Source organism: Ambystoma mexicanum, chromosome 4p (assembly GCF_040938575.1).
Source record: "Ambystoma mexicanum isolate Mex_15411 chromosome 4p, UKY_AmexF1_1, whole genome shotgun sequence".
NCBI classification, from domain to species: Eukaryota; Metazoa; Chordata; class Amphibia; order Caudata; family Ambystomatidae; genus Ambystoma; species Ambystoma mexicanum.
The window spans coordinates 569,274,137-569,291,979 of NC_090927.1; the positions used below are offsets into that span (position 1 = coordinate 569,274,137).

At 46.6% G+C, this 17,843-nt stretch overlaps 1 protein-coding gene across 1 annotated transcript in view; it reads left to right on the forward strand.

Moving 5' to 3' along the window:
• Positions 1-17,843, forward strand: part of MCPH1 (microcephalin 1) — a 2,120,508-nt gene that overhangs the window by 315,270 nt on the left and 1,787,395 nt on the right. The window lies entirely within an intron of this gene.

A 17,843-nucleotide genomic window follows, 5' to 3' on the forward strand; every position in this document is an offset into this window, starting at 1 on the left:
CCTAAATCCACACTGGAAGATGGACAGAATGTTGGCCCTTTCTACCCATGATTGTAATTCCACAAGCAGTAAAGAAGCAAACAATTTACCCGTTGTGTCCAGCATGGAGAGGAGCCGATAATTAGTGGGATCTAGGCGATTGCCCTTTTTAAAAACAGGTATCAATACTGCTGATTGCCATGAGCTCGGTATTTGCCCCTGTATCATTATCTTCTTAAACAGTATTGCCAATACGCTCGCCCAAAACTCGGGCTGCTTTCTCATAACTATATTGGCTAGACCGTTCGGTCCTGGAGCTCTGGACGGTTTGAGCGTCTTTATCTTGGAAATTATGGCCGCATATGAGATATCAAAGGCCAGATAGGGAGCCAAGGTAGTCTGAGGGCCCAATTCATCTCTCTGTAGTATTGTATTACGGGCTAGTAAAAACTTAACCCATTTCTCAGCTTTAATTGGATTAACCATTTGGCCCTTCGATGACTCCCTAGCATCCCCCAGAAGTGACCAGATACTACGAGTGTTTTTAGAACAAATCGTCTGCACTAGTCTCTGGTGAGCCCAGGTATTAACGGCAGATTTTATATTTTTAATAATAGATCTATATTTATTTTTAATTTTCCTCGCAGCCACTCGTAATACATCAGATGGTCCTAACTTTTTCTTGCTCATACGCAGTTCCCGTCTCAAGTCCCTTTTGGCATCTCTAATCTTATTATTATAAGAGCGAGGCCCACCCTCCGGTCTAAACATGCTAGTGGTCGGAACCAAAGCATGTGTATGAGAGAAGGCTTTTATCCAATTTTCTATTGATTCAATAGACATGGAATGGAAATCGGGTAAGTTTGGCCATTTATCCATCTCGAGTGCCAGTGCTGCCTGATTAATGTTCTTAGCCGACCATCTAATATTGGAGCCTGATTTACTCGCATAGACTGTGCCCATATTGCACTTGTCAAAAGCTCTCTGTTGTATGTTTAGTATACAGTGAAGAGCTGAATGATCGCTCCATTTATCTTCCACTAAGAGGAGCATTTTAGGGCACATGAAGATGTAATCAAGGGTACTACTATATAGCACATTGGACCAAGTATGTTTCCCCGAGTAGTCATTATTCGTATAGCCATTCAGCATTTCCAGATCCCATTCGTCAAGCAGCCGACGCCAACGTGGCCCCTCGATGTCAGTTTTAGTATGTATTAGGAGATGTTTCTCTCTTAACTTGGGGTTTTGAGGATATTTCCCTGTCTCGGCAGGAATACGACAATTAAAATCACCCACAACAATAACTGCTCGATTACCAGGTAGGACCGACCAGGAGGCCAGTAATTCATGAAGGGCTTCTTGAATAGGTTCACTAGTTCCCGCATGCGGGGGATTATATATATTTATCAAAAGGAACTTCCCCTTATCAACCTGTGTTCCATATTCAACCTCTACTGCCAGCATATTATCACAAGCATTACATGGTATCTGTCTCGAGGGCAGAGAGCTAATCACACCTATCAAAAGCCCTCCAAATGGTCTCCCTTTATCGCCCTTCTTAGCATAGGATTGATAATTCATGTATCCATCAAGTAATATAATGTCCATTGCCCATGTCTCCTGTAGGCATATCAGGCTATGTTTCACAATAAAATTAACCGAACCCTCCGGCGTCAACAGATGAGCAAATCCTCTTGTGTTCCACGATAACAATGTCAAATTTCAATGTTTAGGCAATACCTCTGGAAGAGATTCCGCGAGCCATTTTAGGACCAACTGAACATCAGCAATTTCAACTTTCTTTCCTTTAGGTATCAAGGGGTACTCCCCTGGTATGACCGGCCCACTTCTTTCCACAAGTTCAGCACTGGTGTCAACTTCGTCCAAGTCTGCATCAACCTCAACATCCACAGCCCTCAGCTCTTCACGGTATTTCCTAAGCATCTGTGCGGTGGATATAAATTTACAATGTATTGCAGACACACAAGGATTGAGGCCTTCTAATGGTTCCACAAACAGGAAATCATCTGATTTTAAGACGCGTAGTTCAGGGACCGAATGCAGACGTATTAGGAACTCTGATCGTGGCAGCCATCTGCGTTCGCTGGTTTTATACAGGTTTTTAATCAAGCAGATTCTGTTCCCTGAGAGATCGGGTCCGTCCTTAACTGGTCTGAGGGGAGAAATGGTGGTACTAGCCGGGGCTGGTTCAGGTTGAAATACCAGGTCAGGACCCCTAATCCGTGTTTCCTCCTCCTCTTGAAGGTCGGCCTCAAATCGTTCCCATTCGTCTGCCTGGTCCTCTGTTTCAACCACGGTCGGCAATCTTCCCACATCAGCAGTCAGATCCACCGACACTGGTTGTTCATATTTGGGCGGCGAGACTAGGTTCGTATCTTGATCAGTGATGAGCCAACTGCAGAGGCGGCCTTCTCCAGAGCCCATCTTTTTCTTAGCTCTGGCTGCCCTTTTTTTTGCTTTTTTTGAGCGCCCACCAATGTGCGCCGTCTTATCTTCTTTAGTACCTTGCATCGTATTTTCCTTGTTCTTTTGCGCTTTCTTAGCCAGTTTGCGTTGTTTACGGGAATAAAAGAATGTCTCACTCAGGTCCTCATTTACCGAGGAATCTTTATCAGCTGTCTTATTTATTTCCTCAGCCATACCTATGGCCTCCGATAGATTGATTTCCGCCTCTACCTCCTTATTCTTTTCTTCTATTTGTGTATTAGGTGATGGGTTAGTATTCGTAAGAATCCGCCCCGTCATTTGGAGCAGAATTTTGAGTGCAAATTGAAGGGAGGCCACTGAGGATTGAATCTCTGCCAATTCCTTTGCCCCAGGGAACAGGGTGGCGAGATTTCCTTCCTCTGAATCCGGTCCATCCTCCATTGATACCATTACTAAATTAGGGGAGGCTGACAGTCGGCCCAAAGGTATCTCGTGCCCCATGACGTTAGCAGGAGATGGCATAGAATTATTATCCTGTAGCAGACCTTTGTCTTCCAGCGGCCTGAGGATCTGGGGAGTCATCCCCCGCTGAATGCTCAAACACAGGTCTAACAGCGAATTGTTATCTATGTCATCAAAGTTAGTGGAACTCATTGGGTCACCACCCCCATCACCCGATAAAACGGGGTCCTCAATGATCGTTGAGTTAGTTTCTGTTATGGGGAGGGGGGCAAAGAAACCAGTTATGGCTCCCTGTCCCAAGGGAATGGATATGCTGGATTTTTTCTTGTTATTTGTTTTAGGTTTTCTCATCTCCTCGTTCGTCAGGGTTTCCACTTCCAATTGTTTTTGTCTTGCGCAGATTGTACTTATTTTGTGTCATTTTCTTCCCTGGCGCCATATAGCAGTGTTTATTACAGAAATCAAGGTACCTTCTCTCTAGCCGGTATCCAGATTCTGCTACACCCAAATCTGAGCCAGATTTCAACACGTAGCCTACACTGTCCTTGCTAAGCTGAAAAGGCGCAGAGCCAGCTGTCACCAAATACCAGCGCCCCAGGCACTATGCAGGTTCAGCACACACACCCAGATGGACTCCTCTCCATATGGTGGCTATACCATTATATCAGACCATGGGAGGGAGGCTGGGTATAAAGGTGGGGGGGACTGGTAGCAAGGGGGAGGGGGGAAGGGGGCTCAGTTTAAGTGAGTAGCGCTGCTTACTAGGCAGTGTAATCGCTGCAAGTCAATATAGCTCCCCCCTGCGCTTTTTCCCCATATGCTGATTACCCACCGCAAACTCTATCCGCTCCCAGAGTTCCACATCGACAGGAGTCGCTCTCCACCCTCCGTAGGCACCCGGGTACTCCAGCGGGCGTCCCGCGGACGGCGAAATGCCGCCGCGGCTACAAGCACAGAGCAGGCAGGCTCTACGAGCCGCCTCGAACACAGGGACCAACGCACGCTAACACTCCGGCACCCGTGTGCTCCAGCTGTGCTCCAGCTGGCGTCCCGCAGATGGGGGTACCCTGCCGCGTTCGCGGCTGAACGATGAACGCCCACAGGAGGCAGACAGGCACCGCGAGCAGATTCGTCGTCGTCGTACGCTTGCAAGCGAAGGCGGGCTCAGCCTCGGGTTACTCAGACCTGAGGAAAGGACCCTGAAAGAACCCTGAAAGAACGTCCACGCCGACTCAAGCCGCACCTCGTAGAATCGTAACGTCAGAACGTGAACGATTGAGGCCGCCTCCGAGTCAGAGAGATCCTTAATGCTCAAAGGCTGTTTGGGACTTTATGAATCACAAGAAAGCAAAGTCCCTTGTTTCTTTGGCGCTGGAGAAAGCGCCCACTCTTCTGCGCCTGTCCTTATCCTTCTAGCACCACAAACGGAGGTGCTCGCTTTCGAGCAGCTTGCCTCAGCCTTCCACTTAAGGGCCTTGAATTTCAGCCATGTATGGAGCAGTCTAATCCACGTTCTAAATGCCCATGGGCTTTCTGTCAGCTCAATATGCAATACTTAACAGACTGGCAGATCTGCCCACTATGTAGCTCTGCACAAACCAAGCTTACACTCAGGCCCTCCATACCTTTGACTAGGGCAAAGAAGGAAGATGTGTTCCTTCATAACAATAGCATGATGGTGCCATACACTTATTCTTACTTTAAAGAGCTCATTTCGGCAGTGGTACCCATCTTTAGCCCCTCTCCTCCACCACTGCTTCCAAGGGGTTTTCCTCCTCCTCGCTCTGTCTGAGCGGCCTATGACTGTGCTGACCTCTGCCTTTCAGCTTCATGCAGATCGGTCATGGCAATTTGTGCCACAAGATGGTTTCTTTGCTGCGTCCAGTGGCAGACAATGTTCAGGACACCAGCACAGGAGCAGACAGAATCTAACATCCTGCCAGTAGTTTTTTCTAGAAAATAGAAAACACCTGCCATTCCTTTGCATGTCGAAGTGCTGAGGGAACCTGGGTGCTGTTGCACTCCAGTGGGCCGATTAGCCACAAGCAGGGTGCAGAGTTTGAAACGCTGCCCAAAGAGAGCCAATGCCTAGCATCCTACTTTCCATTACAATCAATTATGGTCTTGGTAGCTCTTGGCCAAGGTAGGTTCCCAACCACATCTCCAGCCTCTGCAGTCCCAGACCCCAATCCAAGAAGCAGCATTACAACTATGAGGCCAAATATGCTATTTTGGCAGCTTGTGACCACAAATTGAGTGGCGAATTGCCCAGTCCAAGCAAGTGGCATGTGATATGCTAGAGAATGTAATGGAACATGTAAATACATCGGCCCTGGTTATGTGTCTTGGACTCTGCATGCATCGGGCCACTTGTCTCAAGATGGGTGGCCTGGTCAGGATGTAGGAGAAAAAGATGGCCCTTCCTTTCGACAGACTTCAACTTTTTCATCACTTTGTTACACTGCGGGGTAGCCATGTTATACCATTTTTGGGTGTCAATCTCTCAAGACCCGATTTGGGTAGTCACCAAGGGTTGCGGCTTACATCGCCTCATCGCATCCATCACATTTCTTAAATAGTAATGTGGCTGGAGATGGGAGCAATAGAGTCCTTCCTGTAGAGGTTCATGAGGGATCCCAGTCCCTCTTCTTTCCCATGCCCTAGAAAGTCCAGGCAGGGTCTTCGAGCATTCCTAGACCTTTCCTATTTCAAAGCCTTCCTGCCAAAATATTGATTTAACATCGTTACCCCGCCTCCGTTTTAGACATCTGTATTTAGGGGAATAAGCTGTGATCTCTGGATCTCCATGATACAAACATGGACATGCATAGATATGCATCCTTGAGCCAGTAGCTTCAGTTCATAGCGTTGCCCTCCACCCCGAAGATATTCATGAAGGTCACAATTTAATGTGATAATTTTTGCTGCAAGCACTGCAAACCTGTTTGGGTGCTGTGAAGACCAACTGTGAAAGTTCCAGGGAGCGCTGCAGTTTATTTTTTAACACTCTGCCAAATGTTATAGCTGTGAACCTAACAACCAGTGATCGTGCGTTTCCAAAGGTTGGAGCGTGAACAAAAATGTTCAGCCTCATTTTGAGGTGCACCAGAAAAGTGGTGCTTACCAGCAATTGATCGCCGGAACCGAGTTTCCTGCTGACGGGTGCATGGGCAGTAACCCTTCTCTCCGGAAATCCAGAATCTGAGAATACTTCTAAAAGTCAAACAAAGAATGTAATCTGGCTTTGAACCGGCAGCCACTGCAGATACCTGCTTCGAATTGTAATCTCCAGCATAGGCCAAAAATTAAACTCATAGTTCAGTTCTCAACCCCTTTCAATCGATTTCCCTGACGGACAGAAAGGCCAGCAGGCAGTGCATTGCTGTAATCCAACTGTAAATTTATGAGAGCTCCACCTCTCACATGATAGGTTGATTCTCACTGCAAATGTTTTGCTCTATGACCGGTCTAGCACTTGCTGCTGTGCTGTTTTTGCGCTATTAAAATATATCATCCTAATTAGCTTTTTGGGAGAAACAGTAAGGAATGCCACAGTTGACAGAACCTAATAAAGGTCCCTTTTACCAAGGTTTCATTCTCAGATCGGCATTCCCACATTTACTGAGATCCTCGCCAACATAAACAATCTGGCAGGTGCCAGCAGCATATTTGTTCATGCAGCAAGTGGCATTCTCCTGGTAAAATCTGTTTGAGGCATTGAACTCTGAACTCCTAAATGTTCATCAAGTGACCAATCATGGTCATACAGATAAGTGTAGAAAAACCCTCTTCTGTTCAGGTACCCGGCATATAGATTTGCATATCATCGGCATGAGTGAAAAGGAAACCTTGCATTCCCAATGAGGTGAAACAGTGGCCTAATGTAGATGTTCAAAGCACAGATGATAAGTGGGAAACATATGGAATTCCACCGTCCAAAACAATGGGCTTTACATACAATTCTGTTCTCCTTTGCCAAGAAAACAGAGCAATCATTGTGATGCTCACCCATAGACGTGGGCGATGGTAGATTGGTGGTGGATGAGATCATGGGTTGTGCTATCAAAGATCAGACTAGTGTATATCACCAAGAGGAATGTTTGGCCTTTGCTGCCTCCAACTCATCCCAGGATGGTGGTAACAAGGTAGCAGGGTATACACATTAATCACAAACTATATGCCTGGCTCATATGAGCCATCTAGTGGGAACCCACATCAGGACAGACCCTTTGCACAGGCTATGGAAAGCATCTCATGAGTGGGAACTGCAGCCACAGTTTTCTGACAAACTCCTAGACCTCTTGCCAATCAGAACAAGAGGTGTCCACTATTCTTTGTGAAAGGGGATGTTTTGGAAGGGGATGAAAGCATTCTCCACTGACGGGGACAGTCTACGCCTTTTCCCTTCTGACTGACATTCTGAGGGTGATCCACAAACTCCAGCGCAGCAGCAATTGCCTGATCTTGGTCGTCCTCTGCTTGCCCAACAAATAGTTTTTCAAACCTACTGGAAATGTCCTAAGCCCCGCACTGGTTACTTCAAAAGGATCTCTTTTCTCAATACAATTGCATGCTTCTTCATCTCTCCTCCCTATCGGTTAACTTGCAAGTCTGGTTCCCGAAGACCTAATATTAGGAGGCCTTGGTCTGTGCGAGGAACATCTTGGCCTAATATCCTTCAGACAGCAGTCTCCTAGATTCCAGTACTCCAGGACATGAGCTGCGCCATTTTAATGGTGCTTAGAAATCAATCCCCTTCAGGCCAACATTAATCAGGCTGTTTTCTTAACTTTGAGGCTAAATCGGGCATTGAACTTGAATCCTGTTTTACGTATTTCAGTGCCTTCACGTCTTCTGAAGGGTTCTTTTTCTGTTTCCAATTCTATTGTTAAGGGACACTTCAAAGGGCTCTGATGGGTAGGCAGACCCACTCTTCAAGGGATCTCAAAAGGGGGCTTTCGGATTTGGCCCATAAATCCTTTGAATCTTCAGTTTTCACAGAAATAAAGTGTGTGGCTTGGAATACAGCTTTCCTGTTGTCTGTCACTACAGTCTGTATAATATCTGAGCTGCAGGCCCTCTATGGCATACTAACCCTAGCTTTCCTCACAAAGTGGTCAGAGACTTCAAATTGAACCAGGAAATCAATCTTCCAGTTTTTTAGCCTAGGTTCAAACGCTGAGAGAAGTTTAAATAATGTCCGTGAGTAGGGTCTTGCCATTCTAGTTGGTGAGAACAAAAGATACTAGATCCTCCTCAACCGTTTCAACCCCTATTGGAAGCTCTCCCACCCCATGGAAGCTTTCTGCCGACCCCCACCATCATGGAAGCACCCCACCCTCTTAGCTTTCCCTACCACTACCACCCCTATGGAGGTTTTTACCACGGGTATATGGCTGCTAAGAGATTTATTGCCTGGGCGATTACTCATCCAAACTGGTTATATGCTCATATGATCATAGTTAAGTCTGCTTCTATGGCCTTCCAAAGGCGTGTTCCCTTGGAGGACATTTGCAAGGCAGCTGCGTAAAAATGCTTGATCAAGTAACTGAATTCTGCAAAGGACATATTTGAAAGGTTGACTCCAAAAGAAACTTTGCCTCTATTCAGCTCTGCCATAATATATCCAATACTGGACCTTTAGGAGAAGCCAGCATGTGTTTGTGTGGTCTACAAGGTCCTTTCTAAAAAGCATAGACCAGTTCCCGCCGAACAAGATTTACCCTCCTCCCACCTTACTTAGGCTGGTGCTCAGAATAGTGAATGCCTTGTACTTTCTGGCCTGCTATTCATGCATAGGCTTTGGCACATGGTAAGAATCCTCTATCATCTTTGCCCTGGATATTCAGGATCCGGTTTTAGAGATGCTGATGGTAAATAGGCAACTCAGCATATTCTGAAATTGGAGCAGCTGACTGCTAAGCCAGATCTGTGTGCCATAGGGCAATGGTCCACAGACACTCTAGCATTCCTTGACAAAGTTAAAAACTTCTAAATCAATGGCGACAACAAAAATAGGACACATGGCAGCAAATGTAGAGATCAGTTTATATCTATGCAGCTGCGCAGAAATTGGTCAGGCATCCAGTATAGTATCCTGGCACAAGAATATGGGCCCCAGAGCAGAGAAATCACTTGGTTTTTGTAGGGTTTACGTGATGAGCCTCATACAGAAATTGTAATCCATTAAGTCGTTTACATTAACAATGAAGTTCCTAATGGTACATCCTCTTACCATGGAGAGCAAGCCTTAACCGATCATTTAAAGACCTGTCTAATTTCTCTTGCCTACCCACGTGGTTCCCCCTTACCCATATCAAATGTTTCCTCATAATGCAATAGTATCTGACTTATCAGCGCTCTTCCCATGTGCTTCCGGTTCAGGTTCACAGGCTGTTAAGCCAACCTACATTTGTGGCTCATACGCTGGTAACTGGGCAGTGCCAGGGAGAAGCCAAGTGTTGCAAGTCCCAGACTGAACCTGATGTCATTGACGCAATACCTGTTGGGCTTGTGTGCATGACAACCAATCATCACTAATTCTGCACCACCTACCTAATCATGACAGCAGTTTGCTGCACTTTCCAAAAACATGCCTGCGGCTTAGTTCGGTCAATGGCTCATGTATGCCCAAGACCCATATAATCCAATACTGTTAGTTCTGACACTCTCAGGGAAAGCAAAAGGGGCAACAGCAGTGGTATAACTCTCATCCCGCAAAGCTGAGATGAGCACCCCAAAACATCCCCTCGACCCCTGCTTCAAAATCCTTTTTAAACTATTAGATCAAGGCCGCTTTCCTCCATCCTTGTGGGATGTCCTGCCCAGGCAAGGGACTGGAGTACTGCATTCCAGTTTATATAACAGAGGTGATGGGGTGCATGTTAAAATATCCCTGCCAGTGCGATTCTCCCCTTCGCCTGTTCCTGGCCCTTTTTCTGCCCTCAAATGAAGCGGGAGTATTGGCATCAGTTGTACGTGACTTTCATATGCAACTCAAATTTGTCTGCTTTTTTGCTTTTTCTCACTCAATTTGCAGGTTTGATGGTGGGTTTTAATCGGAAGGACATTGGCCCTTTGTGAAATATGACCCCTGCTCAGTTTGTCTGCTTTTCCTGGGCCTGGAGCAGTTTTTGGCCCAACTTTGGGCTGTGTGGCACACTTTATTTCTTCCAGTCGGTATCTGTGAGAAGAGGTGTTATGCAGATCTCTCCGAAAGATCCTCACTCCAAGAAGGTCTATCCTCTGTACCTCATTGCGGAAGCTCCCTTTCTGTCATTAGCTCAGTGACGGAGCAGCATGGAATTTTCACCCACAAGGTTTCAACCCCCTTCTACCTTTGCTTTGGGTTATTTTCTGTACAAGCTAGCAGCTTTGTGGAATAGACTTTCTGAAGCGACTGGAGATCAGATTTACATCCAGGGGTGGGTCAGCCTCCATTTCTCTCCACCCACCACGCTTCCAGGGGCTACAGGCATGATCTTTCTCTCCTTTTAATTGTGTGTTCTCTACCTATTGATAGAACCAACTACTTACATATGGTATTTTTCAGCTTAATCATTCACTGGGCCTATCGCCTCCAGCCTGGTTTTCGGCATTTCATTAAGGTTCCGTCAATGAAATTCATCTTAATGAATTTCAACATCCTGCCACCACTGCCAATCCAATTTCCATCTCCTCTGCCAGTTGCAGTGACCCTTCCTCGAGGGATTTCTCAGCAGGTTCCCTCCAACATTGACTCTGCTACTGGCCGTGACCCTACTCTACTTTGCGCATTACTCCTCAGACCCTAGTGACGACACTGAAAAAAGATTAGCTTGTCAAGTTGATCCGCGAGTGCATTCCTGGTGTCACAGACTGAGATAAAGAAGTTGGAACTAGATGAACATTAAAATGCTTGACTCGAATGCTGGTTCAAACACTGCAAACAATAGTTTGATTCAACTCAACGCATTCAAGCCTCCTTGGAGATGACTCATGAGTGGAATTGAGTGAGTCGTCTGCAAATGTCAAATTTGAACTGTCTGGTCGAATCGGCTTGATCCAATTTGAGCCAGTAGGTCACTATGGTTTGTGTTGGGGTTAAGCTTTTTTGAACAATAGGCATATTGATTCTCACAAATGTTTTATTTTTGGAACTATAAGAAAATATTGATTCAAACTGTGTCGAAATAACTCAACCTGGTAAAAGAAACTGAAAGCATAAAAAATGCCCATCATGAACAATGTACCGAAACAGTGATGTAACGGAACAAAAGGCAGCTTGCTGACTGAGCACTGGCACAATGGAGCTTGTTATGAGTATGGCAGTGCAGTAAAAACAATGCCGGGTATTCAGTACCCATCACTTTTTCTGAAGGTAATGGAATTGAAATTTTTACAGCACTTCAGTCAAGGTCGTGACCCATGCAAATGGGACTCTCCTTTAATAAAATGTGAATGGGCTAGTAGATTTCGAGAGCCCTGTTTTAAGAGGAATAAAGCAAAAAGTTAATATAACAAAGTGGCCTTTATGGAGTTTACATTAAGATGTCCCTTATGTAAGGATGGCAAGAAAACAAACTACTTGTATCAATAAGCCGAACCTCATCCACCCCCTCTTTATGCATGCCTGCCTAAGCTTGCTTAGTATGCAAACTTTGCAACTCTTAGACTCTCTACATGGGTTTCACAAGAGTGAGCGTGGGAGCAAAAATCCTACTGGGCCTAGTTTTTTTTGTTTCTTACTATTCAATCAAAATAGGGATAGCTGCTTGCTCCTCAAGTCCATACCCTAGTCTAAGTCCTGACATTCATGAGCCTTCACATACTGTTTAATGTTGAACAAAGTCACTCGGTCTCAGGGACCTTATAGTGCCCTAGTAGCCTTCTTGATCCTTGGTTGGGATGTAATTCTCCATTTAGCTGTTGTCCTGGTTTGTCTTTCTTTGCCTTGGCCTTGATGGTGTACCCTTTGTGTTCTCAGGGTTCTTCTGGTTGCTTTCTTGGGCAAGGTCTGTTTCCCCCTCTTGTCCTAGGATTCTCTCCTGGCATGTTGTCTCGGATATTAGGCAATGTTAGTAGATACATTTCGAATGGATTGTGTCCTCCCACGTATTCCTCATTTTATGAGATTTGATCCTGCCGGCTTTGCTGCTCCGCGAAAAAACATTCTCGGCAGAGGGCGCTGTGCACGAGGTCATGGCGTCGATGTCCCTCGACGGGCACAGTACTATGTCGGCGTCACCATCAGTATAAGTAGCTCGTGCCGCGCCCGTTGGCTTCAGTTCTGTTTTTCCGATTGCTTCGCTCTCAAACGGCGCACTTTGAAGTTTTCTACTGAAAATATTGTCTTCTTCCACCCTTTCTACTTACAAGACGGGGTTCAAAAAATGTATCGACTGTGGATCGAAGATGTCGATTACAGATCCTCACCGCGTTTGTCTTTGGTGCCTAGGTTCAGACCATCGAACCGGCGACTGTGGCTCCTGTCAGTCGATGACAGAGAAGGCCCCTCCTGAGTAAATGTAAACTGGTGGTGGGGTGGGAAGCTTCTAAGGCCTTGTCAAAAATACATAAGAAGTCGAGCGATTCGAAAGAATCAGATCGTAAACACTCTAAGAGATCTCGATCTTGTAGTAGATCGAGACGCTCTTCATCGTCCTCTTCATAAAAGGTTAAGAGGAGACATAGAGCTCCCTCTTCATCCTCCAATACATCTACTGAATTGGTACGATGCCAGACTAAGTCGGATTCCCCAAGAAAATGGGAAGAATTTAGAAGGAAGATGGAGGTTTTTGAGAATGCGGCCTTGACCCCCTCAAAAGAGCCAGATCCTGGTCGCTCTGTCGGACGACGCAGGGAAGTCAGGAACTACTGGGGTAAAACCCAGTAGCATGGGTGAAACGCGTAAGAGTCGATGTCAAATTGTCAAAGATTCATCGAGAATAGAGTTTCCCCGACACCGTATAAAAAACAAGTCGTTGAAATCCTCAGCGACTTCACCGACAACTTCGACATCAAAGCCAAAAGCGTCTTCAATGCCTTTGTCGAAGACATCATCGGTTTCCTCGAAGGTTCCTTCGACCCAAACTCATGAACGGGAAATGAGATCTTCTCCTTTACCAATGTCAGACTTCTTTAAGTCTGTCTTCTATTTTTGAACAAAGTGGCTCTGAAGAAGAGGTGGTTTCTCCTTTTGGAGTACAATATGGTACTAGAGAGGTCCCTGACGAATTAATCCGTCCAGAATTGAAAATGAGACCTGTGTGACACCCTTCACTCTGCTAGTGGCATTGATACGTCACCCGAGCTGGAGTTTGTAAAACCTGACCCTGCAGAACATGCAGATTCAGGGTACAGGAGTTTAATGAATAAAGTGATGGAATACATGGACCGGGGTAGAGCCTCACCCACTTTTGATCAGGATATGACTGACATACTTGATCATGGCCCCCCGAAAGATCCCGTTCTCCCCTTCCATAGGGCACTTCAAAGAACGGTAGAAAAAAACTGGGAAGTTCCTGATACTGTTGCTGCAGTCAACAGTCATTTTCCTAAGTAGTATAGAACTTCTAGTTCTGATCCTGATTACTTAAGCAGACATCCCACTCCAGAAAGTCTGGTTCTCCAGCATTGGATCTTTCATAGATTCAGATGCGTGAATATTCCCCGTCAGACCGGGAATCCTTGTGATAAAATAATTATTAAAAATGTTTTTAATATACACACATTGCTACATAGACATGCATGTACTTAGTCTATTATGGCCTATGAGCCATTCTATTGTGTAGTCCCTCCACCTCACTTTGGTCCTTTATGACCCCAACTAATGAGGTGGCATGGCTTAAGCTCCGCCCCAGGCAGTCATCCTCAGATTTTTCAGCGCAGTCTAATTGACAGAGGGAATCCCCAAGCTCTCTGAGCTTTTTCGAATTTTATTCAATTTTCACAGGAGTTTATATTTTAATATACTCTCCCACATTCCCCTGGCTAGGGGCTATATCCACTGGTTTTTGCGGTTTCACAAAACTTTGTTTTGACCCAGAATTCATCTAACTTTCTCTCCAGATGGCTGACCTTCAGACTACCAAGAAGCCTTCCTTATTCAGGGATTGCGCGAGGTGCAGGAGAAAGGTAATTTACAGGAAAGATCCCCATGATCACTGTATATACTGTCTTTATCCTCATGACATCAGAAATATCACATTTGCAACTCTTTTTCAACTAAGACCCTACAAAACAGACATAGAAGACTTCTACTGCATTTGGAAGCCAAGGGGCTTTCTTCTGATGAGGAATCTGCGAAGACAGCCCCTGTTCACTCCAGCAAATCGTCTGAGAAGCAACCCTCTAAAAGTAGGGCTTCTTCAGTGGAAAGGACCGCCTCTCCCACTCCCAAGAGGAAGCTAGAAATTATACCTTTCCTACCTCCTCTGGATTCTACAAGCCATAAGATAAAGCATTCTACAGCAAAAATTGCCTCCAAAGGTAAGGAGGAGTTTGCAAAAAACCACGGGGGGGTGGGGCAGTCGTCCACGGAGAAGCAGTCTACGAGCAGCTGTAACGGTAGAGGCTCGTCGTCCACCAAGCCGTCGACACCCCATCGACCACCACGTGACAAACCGCATCGTCCATGACTAAGTCCTCGTCAGCGAGGTTATCGTCCACGAAGCAATTGTCGACGAAGGAAGCTCATCATTCGTCCATGAAGCACTCGTCCACGAGACATTCGTCCACGAAGCACTTGTCGACGGATGTTACCATCCACAATCTTCCTCCACGCACTTGTCGACGGATAAAGGCAAGCCACCGTCCACGAAATCTTCGTCCACGGACCCGTCATTGACGAAATCTTCAACCGTGGCTACGTCGACCGCACTGCAAGCTTCTTTGCCGATAGAAGAATTAGGGCCCAAAAACGCCCCTCGCTGATGCCACTGTTACACCATCCAATGAAGACAGTCTTCCCGAGTCTATAGAAGCGCCGCCTCAGTTTGTGGACGCTCTTGAACCACAGGGAACACAATTATCTCCCTTAGAAGAAATGGCAGAGCTACCTGACGTCATCCTGCAGGAGGAGTTTTCAGACACTGAGTTTGTTGAAGAACAGCATGGTTTTACACCAATGGAACACGGCCCACCTTGGCAACCTACTACAGAGGTGCCTGCTGATCCTTATGATCTGTATGATCCTGTGCTCATGTTATCAATGCAAAGGATCATTGAGGAGTTCAACAGATGTCAAAATGAAAAAAGCAAGTCAGCTGTACCGAGGGAACTTAACATCTCGCAGAGTGATTTTTCACCTCGACAAAGCACGCCAAGACATTCGCCTTTCAGGAGTAGGCCACAGAAAAGGGTACGTTCACCCGAGCCACTGCGCAGGTCTAGGAGCAGGACACTCGGTGCTTCGACAAAGGTCCCTTCTCCAGCATCGTCACACAGGACAAGGTCTCCAACTAGAGATCCAACGATTGTACCATCCTCTGTTCCGGTCTCAGACTGGCAAGAAAAGCCTTTCAGAGAATGTTCTGAACCAGAAGAAGGCGAGATCACGCAAGAGCCGGATACTAGCGAATGGGACGATTACATTGTCGAAAAGCCCAGAAAGAAAGATTCTCTGGGTGGCTCTTCACCGCCGGATGATCTAGTCTCTTTTCATACTATCATTGGCAAAGCCGCAGAGTTGTTTCAGTTACAGGTCACAAAAGAGGAGAAGTCGGTGCTTTATGAGCACAGGGACAAACGTAGGAGAACTGTCACTACCATTCCTCTCCTCAATACCATTTGGGAGTCTAGATCCAAGATATTGGCCACACCCTTATCCACTACGGCTCTAGTTTCCAGGCCAGAGAAAAATACAAGGCTCCGGAGTCTGCACCGCTTTGTCTAAGAGGTCATACAAAACCAGACTCACTCATCACAGAGCAGCTAGGAAAAAGTTGACCAATCCAGCATCACCTCTATCAGGACAAGGATGACCGCAAACTAGAGGCTATGGGCTGGAAAGTGTCCGCATCAGCATCGCTTACCATCAGAGCGGGCAACGCGCTGGCCATGACGGCGAGATTTGACCGCAAGCTTTGGCTCTGCATGTCCAAGCTGGCCAAACCGCTGCCTGCAGAACTCCAGGAGGAAGCCAGGTCGATTATTGCCGATGGGGAAGCAGCTTCAGATCACATGATTGACGCTGCTGTCGATGTGGCAGAGTCAGGGTTCCGGCAGATGGCCCACGGCACGGTGCTGAGAAGACAGGCCTGGATGAAGACTACCAATTTCAGGCCTGAGTTTCAAGCGCAGATATTGGACATTCGATGGTCAAGAACTCTTTGGGGAAAAAGATCGATGACCACCTCAAAGGAATCAAAACGGACATGGCATGTGCCATCAGCTCCTTGAAAGACAAAGACGAGGATCGCCGGTCGTTTCTTCCTTTTCGAGGTTCATCCTCGACATACAGAGGTTTTAATCGCCTTTCCTACTGCCATAAGTCGCAAGGTAGTTTATACCAGGACACCAAGTACCAATCTTCCAACAAGTATGCCCAGAGAGGAAGGCGGGTCTCCGCTCAAGGGAAGTCACAGAGCAAACAAAACTGACAGTCCAGCTCCTCCCCCTCAACGTCACACCCCGTGGGGGGGGGGAAGGGTGAGCCAGTTCTTTCAACGTTGGCAGTCAATAACATCAGACAAATGGGTGTTACAGGTGGTCCGCGAGTGACGCACATTAGAATTTCTAAACCGACCTCCTTCCTTGCCCCCGACTCCGCACAAGGTGCATATGCTAAAGCAAGTCATGTCCGAAATCCAGAAACTGCTGCACAAAGCAGCAATAGAGCCAGTACCTTACGCTCTAAGGGGGAAGGGTTTTTACTCCTGTTTCTTCCTCATCAAAAAAAAGTCAATGGCGACCCATCTTGGACCTGAGAGCGCTAAACAAATATATCCAGCGCATCAAATTCAAGATGATAACTTTGCAAGGTGTGCTCCCTTGGCTAAACATGCACAATTTCTTGGCCACTCCAGACTTGGAGGACGCATACTTGCACGTACCAATCCACCCAGCACACAGAAAATTCCTCAGGTTCACTGTGGGCGATCTTCATTTTCAATTTTCGAGTGCTCCCGTTCGGTCCGAGATCAGCACCGAGAGTGTTTACAAAATGCCTAGCACCAATGGCTGCAAAACTCAGGAGGACAGGAACAGAAGTCTTTCCATATCTGGACTGGTTGATGAGAGCAAGTTCCGCCTCAAGCGCACGCTTGGCAGTTTCAAAGACAATAAATCTCCTAAGAGGGTTAGGTTTTGCCATAAACAACGCAAAGTCCTGCCCAGTTCCCAGCAAGACAGTTTCTTTCCTGGGAGCCGAGCTCGACACCAACATTCCTAGAGTGAGACCGTTGGCAGAAAGAGCAACAGCAATTCTCCGCTTGCCCTTGTGGTTCTTAGGGAGAGAAACGACATTGCTGCGCTCTTACAAATCACTCCTGGGCATGATGTCCTCATGTATATTCCTCATACCAAATTGCAGGCTCCGCATGAGGCCTGTTCAGGAGGCACTGGACCACCAATGGAAACAAGCTCTCGGCTCGTGGGAGGACATCGTCCAGATTCCAACAACGCTGCAGAAGGCTCTTCGATGGTGGAACGCTTACAATGAATGCCGTTTCAGGCACCAACGTCAACCCTTCTCTTGAGGACGGACCCGTCTTTTGGGCTGGGGCGCTCATTTTACAGACCTACAGACCAAGCGCTCCTGGTCCCAACTCCACATCAAAGTGTTGGAACTCGGGGCCATACGGTGGGCACTGAAAGCTTTCGTTCCGGTAGTAGCGGGGCAAGTACTCACTGTACAGACACAACACGACCTCCATGCACAACACAAACCAGCAAGGAGGCACAAGGTCAAAGATTGTAACTCAAGAAGCTCAACTACTATGGCCATGAGCCTTGCATCACAAGAGTCCAAA